This window comes from Triticum aestivum, chromosome 4B, assembly GCF_018294505.1.
Source record: "Triticum aestivum cultivar Chinese Spring chromosome 4B, IWGSC CS RefSeq v2.1, whole genome shotgun sequence".
Classification (NCBI taxonomy): Eukaryota; Viridiplantae; Streptophyta; class Magnoliopsida; order Poales; family Poaceae; genus Triticum; species Triticum aestivum.
The window spans coordinates 530,492,385-530,498,384 of record NC_057804.1 but is presented as its reverse complement, the minus strand read 5'-3'; positions in this window follow the sequence as shown (position 1 = coordinate 530,498,384).

Genomic DNA, 6,000 nt, shown 5'->3' with positions numbered 1-6,000 from the left:
TTGTTCCGGTTCTCTATTAAAAGGAGGCCTTAATATCCCTTAGTTTCCGTTAGGACCCCGCTGCCACGGGAGGGTAGGACAAAAGATGTCATGCAAGTTCTTTTCCATAAGCACGTATGACTATTTATGGAATACATGCCTACGTTACATTGATGAATTGGAGCTAGTTCTGTGTCACCCTATGCTATAGCTATTACATGAGGAATCGCATCCGACATAATTATCCATCACTGATCCAATGCCTACGAGCTTTTCACATATTGTGCTTCGCTTATTTACTTTTCCGTTGCTATTGTTACAATCACTACAAAACCCAAAAACATTACTTTTGCTACCGTTACCTTTATTATCATATTACTTTGCTACTAAATACTTTGCTGCAGATACTAAGTTATCCAGGTGTGGTTGAATTGACAACTCAACTGCTAATACTCAAGAATATTCTTTGGCTCCCCTTGTGTCGAATCAATAAATTTGGGTTGAATACTTTACCCTCGAAAGCTGTTGCGATTCCCTACACTTGTGGGTTATCAAGACTAACTTCTGGCGCCGTTGCCGGAGAGCATAGCTCTATTCTTTGAACCACTTGGGATTTATATCTGTTGATCACTATGAAGAACTTGAAAGACGCAAAAACCAAGATTTTGCCCTCAACTACGAGGGGTGGTAAGGAACTGCCATCTAGCTCTCCACTAGATTCTCCTTCTGTTATGAGTAAGTTTGTGACACCTAAACCTGCTACTACTATGAATTCTGATATGTCGCATGTTATTGATGATGCCACTTCTGCTATGCATGATACTTATGATGAAACTACTTCTGTACGTGATACTAGTTTGCCATTAGGTGAATTTCTTGATGAACAACTTGCTAGGGCTAGAGAGAATGAAATTATTGAAGATGCTATTATTGATGATAGTGATGATGAAAGTTCTCCGAATGATTATGAATTGCATGTTGTTCCTGAGGGTTATGTTATGAATGAAGAAGATGCTAGAGCTATCTTTGCTTGCAATGATAGATATGATCTTAAAAAGTTATTAGCTAAATGGAAGCAGCAGTCTCTTAATGCTAGAATGAAACCAAACCCTGCTTTTGCTACTTCACCTATCTGTGTTACTGATAAGGATTATGAATTCTCTGTTGATCGTGAAATAATTACTTTGGTTGAATCTGATCCTTTTTATGGCCTTGAATCTGAAACTGTTGTGGCACATCTTACCAAGTTAAATGATATAGCCACCCTGTTTACCCATGATGATAAATCTCGCTACTATTATATCCTTAAGATATTTCCGTTCTCATTAAAAGGTGATCCTAAGGCTTGGTATAATTCTCTTGCTCCTGGTTGTGTGCGTAGTCCCCAGGATATGATTTATTATTTCTCTGCTAAATATTTCCCTGCTCATAAGAAACAAACTGCCTTGCGAGAAATATATAATTTTGTGCAAATCAAAGAAGAGATTCTCCCACAAGCTTGGGGGGAGGCTTCTCCGATTACTAAATTGTGATAGCCTGGCTTAATAGGGATGATAGACTACTCATATCAATAAGGAATTCCTTCTTTTTCGGGAGCCCATTCAAACAGAACTCCAAAGTTAAGCGTGCTCGGCTTGGAGTAGTTTTAGGATGGGTGACCGACTGGGAAGTTGCTCCCGGGTGTGCACGAGTGAGGACAAAGTGCGCAGAAAAGACTAGTGTTGATCTGTAGGGCCAGTCTAGATCCTGCCATGAGTAATGACCATCGGAGGGTGTGTCCGGGGTGTTACAAGTTGGTATCAGAGCTGACCCTCGTGGTCACACAGATGTTTGCGGACAGGTGCACGGTCATGTTGGTCATGATGTTTGTGACCCGTCATGGCACACGGCATGGCACATGTGCCGGACTGGATGCACAGACGTATGTGCCAAGAGGGAATGTTCCTATGGCCCGACGAGGACGTCGGTTCCTTTGAGTGGGGGGTGTATGTGATAGCCTGGCTTAATAGGGATGATAGACTACTCATATCAATAAGGAATTCCTTCTTTTCCGGGAGCCCATTCAAACAGTAGTTTTAGGATGGGTGACCGACCGGGAAGTTGCTCCCGGGTGCGCACGAGTGAGGACAAAGTACGCAGAAAAGACTAGTATTGATCTGTGGGGCCAGTCTAGATCCCGCCAGGAGTAATGACCACCGGCGGGTGTGTTCGGGGCGTTAAATAAATGCTTTGCCTGATCATCCTCTCAAGAAAAATGAAATACTTGATATCTTTTATAATGGACTAACCGATGCTTCCAAGGACTACTTGGATAGTTGTGTTGGTTGTGTTTTCAGGGAAAGAACAGTCAACGAAGATGAATTATTATTTAATAACATTTTGACTAATGAAAATAATTGGACTCTTCCTGAGCCAATTCCTGAGGCAATTCCTGAACCAATTGAGCCAACCCCTGAGCATATTCCAAAACCCACTCCGAAGAAGAGAGGTGTTTTATTTCTCAGTCCTGAAGATATGCAAGAGGCAAAGAAATCAATGAAAGAAAAAGGTATTAAAACTGAAGATGTTAAGAATTTACCACCTATTGAAGAAATACATGGTCTTAATATACCGCCTGTTAAAGAACCACATTGTCTTGATAACCTAACATAGGTAGTAAAGGTAAATTCTCTCTATAGATATGATAAAGTTGAAATCCCCTCTACTAAATTTCATAGCCGATGCTTTGATGAATTTTATGACTTTATGGCTAGACAAGAAAGTTTTAATGCTTATGTTGGTAGAGAGTTAAAGAATAATGCTTTCGATATAGGACGTGTGAGTGATAATATGGCTAGAGTTAAAGGTGAACTCAAACTCATTAGCAAATATGCGTCTATGGTTGCTACTCAAGCTGAGCAAGTACTTAAAGCTCAAAATGATTTGCTTGATGAATTAAATAATAAAAATGACTTTGCTATTAGAGTGGCTACTAGAACTGGTAGAATGACTCGGGAACCTTTGTATCCTGAAGGCCAACCTAAGAGAATCGAGCAAGATTCTCAAAGAAATAATTTAGAAGCACCTAGTTCTTCCAAAAAGAAGAAAAAGAAACACGATAGGACTTTGCATGCTTCTAGTGAACCTGTTGTAGACACACCTGAGAATCCCAATGATATTTCTATTTCTGATGCTGAAACACAATCAGGTGATGAACATGAACCCAGTAATAATGTTAATGATAATGTTCATGTTGACGCTCAACCTAGCAAAAATAATGAAGTAGAAGCTGAACCCGCAGTTGATCTTGATAACCCACAATCAAAGAATCAACGTTATGATAAGAGAGATTTTGTTGCTAGAAAGCACGGTAGAGAAAGAGAACCATGGGTTCAGAAACCCATGCCCTTTCCTTCTAAACCATCCAAGACAAAGGATGATGAGGATTTTGAGTGCTTTGCTGAAATGATTAGACCTATCTTCATACATATGCACTTAACTGATATGCTTAAAGTAAACCCTTATGCTTAATATATGAAGGACATCATTACAAATAAAAGAAAGATACCAGAAGCTGAAATTTCCACCATGCTTGCTAATTACACAATTAAGGGTGGAATACCAAAGAAACTTGGAGAGTCGGGGGTACCAACTATACCATGCTCCATTAAAAGAAATTATGTTAGAACTGCTTTATGTGATCTTGGAGCCGGTGTTAGTGTTATGCCTCTCTCTTTATATCGTAGACTTGAATTGAATAAGTTGACACGTACTGAAATATCTTTGCAAATGGCCGATAAATCAACTGCTATCCCTGTCGGTATTTGTGAGGATGTGCCTGTTGTGGTTGCAAATGTCACTATCTTAACGGACTTTGTTATTCTTGATATTCCCGAGGACGATAGTATGCCAATTATCCTTGGTAGACCTTTTTTGAATACCGCAGGGGCTGTTATTGATTGCAACAAAGGCAATGTCACTTTTCATGTTAATGGTAATGAGCATATGGTACACTTTCCGAGGAAACAATCTCAAGTTCATAGCATCAATTCTATTGGAAAAGTTCCAACTATTATTATTGGAGGTTTTGCATTTCCTCTCCCTACTATCAAGAAAAAGTATGATAGTCTTATTGTTGGGTATTTTCATATCCCTGTTGAGGTAACTTAGTGTTATTCGAAATTTCTCCGGTTCCGTGTTATTCGGAATGAGTTTGTTAACAAGACTTGATCAACCTTGTTAGTGGATTCATTTTGATGATCACAAGATGGATGAAACTAGAAGGCACAACCTTCTGTACCCTCTTTTTACTTTCTGTTATTTAGAATAAATAAAGCAAAAATAGTATTATTTGTCTGTTTCTTGAATTATCCGTGCAATAAAAAATTATCCCGAAAATAAAAGTGCTCCAAATGCCCTGCAAATTTAGTATGATTTTTTATGGAATATTTGAGGATTTTAGGCACTGAAATCACTGCAGGAGGGTAAAGCACTAGGCCACGAGAGTGGAGGGCGCGCCCACCCCCCTGGGCGCGCGCCCTGTCTCGTGGGCCCCTGGTGGCCCCCCTCCACTTATGCCAGCACCCACACACTCTATCTTCTTCCCAAAAAAATCCCCATCCAGCTCAAGCACGAGTTCTAGCTCATTTTGCTGCGATTTTCGATCTCCTTGCTCAAAGCCCCATTCATAAAACTGCTTTGGGAGATTGTTGCTTGGTATGTGACTCCTCCATTGGTCCAATTAGTTTTTGTTCTAGTGCTTTATTCATTGCAAATTTTTGCTGCATAGGTGACCCTATTCTTGAGCTTGCATGTTAAATTTATGAGGTCCCAAGTAATTCTAATGCATGATATAGGCTCTAGGAACTCGTAGGAGTAGTTGCTACCAATCTTGTTTAGTTTTATTCACTTTTATTTTGAAGTTAATAAAATTTCAGAAATTTTCAGAAAATGTTAAGGAGACTTTTGAGGGGCTCTTCTAGCCTGGGCTCTCCAGAAAACAAGCTAAAGAGAAGGAAAAGGCCAAGTATAATCTTCCTCGTGTAGCGGAAGTACGACCGTGTGAATGGTCATGCGATGATTTCTTGAAAGAAGCTGGAATTCATGAAGATTTTTATTCTTTGATCAAGAATGTATCTCTTACTTACCAATACTTTCGTGCAAATTTTTCAGTATTATCCTAAGAAGTCACCGCCTTCAGTATCATTTCATTTATATGATGAATTCAGAGAAATGTCTTTACGTAATTTTTGCGCAGTATGTAGGATACTCTTTGAGGGAAAATTAGAGGAACCACATCCTAAATTTGTGGATGGCTTTGTTAACACTATCACTATAGGGGATCCAAAGAAGGGTTCCGATGCGAGAATCTCTATAATACACTTTCCTGTTTTATGCTACTTTGCCCTATTTGCTACTAGATGCTTGATTGGTCGTGGAAATAGTGGCAACTTCAATGTTCCTAATATTATCATTCTTCACCATGCCTTGTTTGGAGATAATAGTTTTAGATGGGTGCCGTTATTGCTAAACGGCTAAGCCTGAATCGTACAAAAGGCCCCATCTTTGGAGGTATCTATGCCGCACGTCTTGCTAGACATTTTGAGATAACCATTAGGCACCATGAGAAAGAGGAGACAATATTACCTCCTTACATTTTAGATTACAAGAGCATGGTATCACATGAGTTCATTGTTGACAACAAAGAAAAGATGTTGCTGTATAACCTGAGATTTAATAAGAAACACAATGAGACTATTATTTTGCCTGCGCCTCTCCTGTTTGATTTGATTGTAGATAATTTTCTAGTTACCCCGGAAGTAGTGTATGCTCATCGAGGCCAAGCATCCACTCCAGAACCTGAGCCTGAGCCGGAACCTACACTGGACCCTTATCGTACATCATCTTACCAGTGGGATACGGAGGATATGGCCAGCCCTGGTATCCTCATTACACCCCTCAGTACACCGGTGAGAGTAGCCGTGGTCCTTGGCATTAGACCAACTTAGGCCAAAAGCCTAAGCTTGGGGGAGTACGTATTTT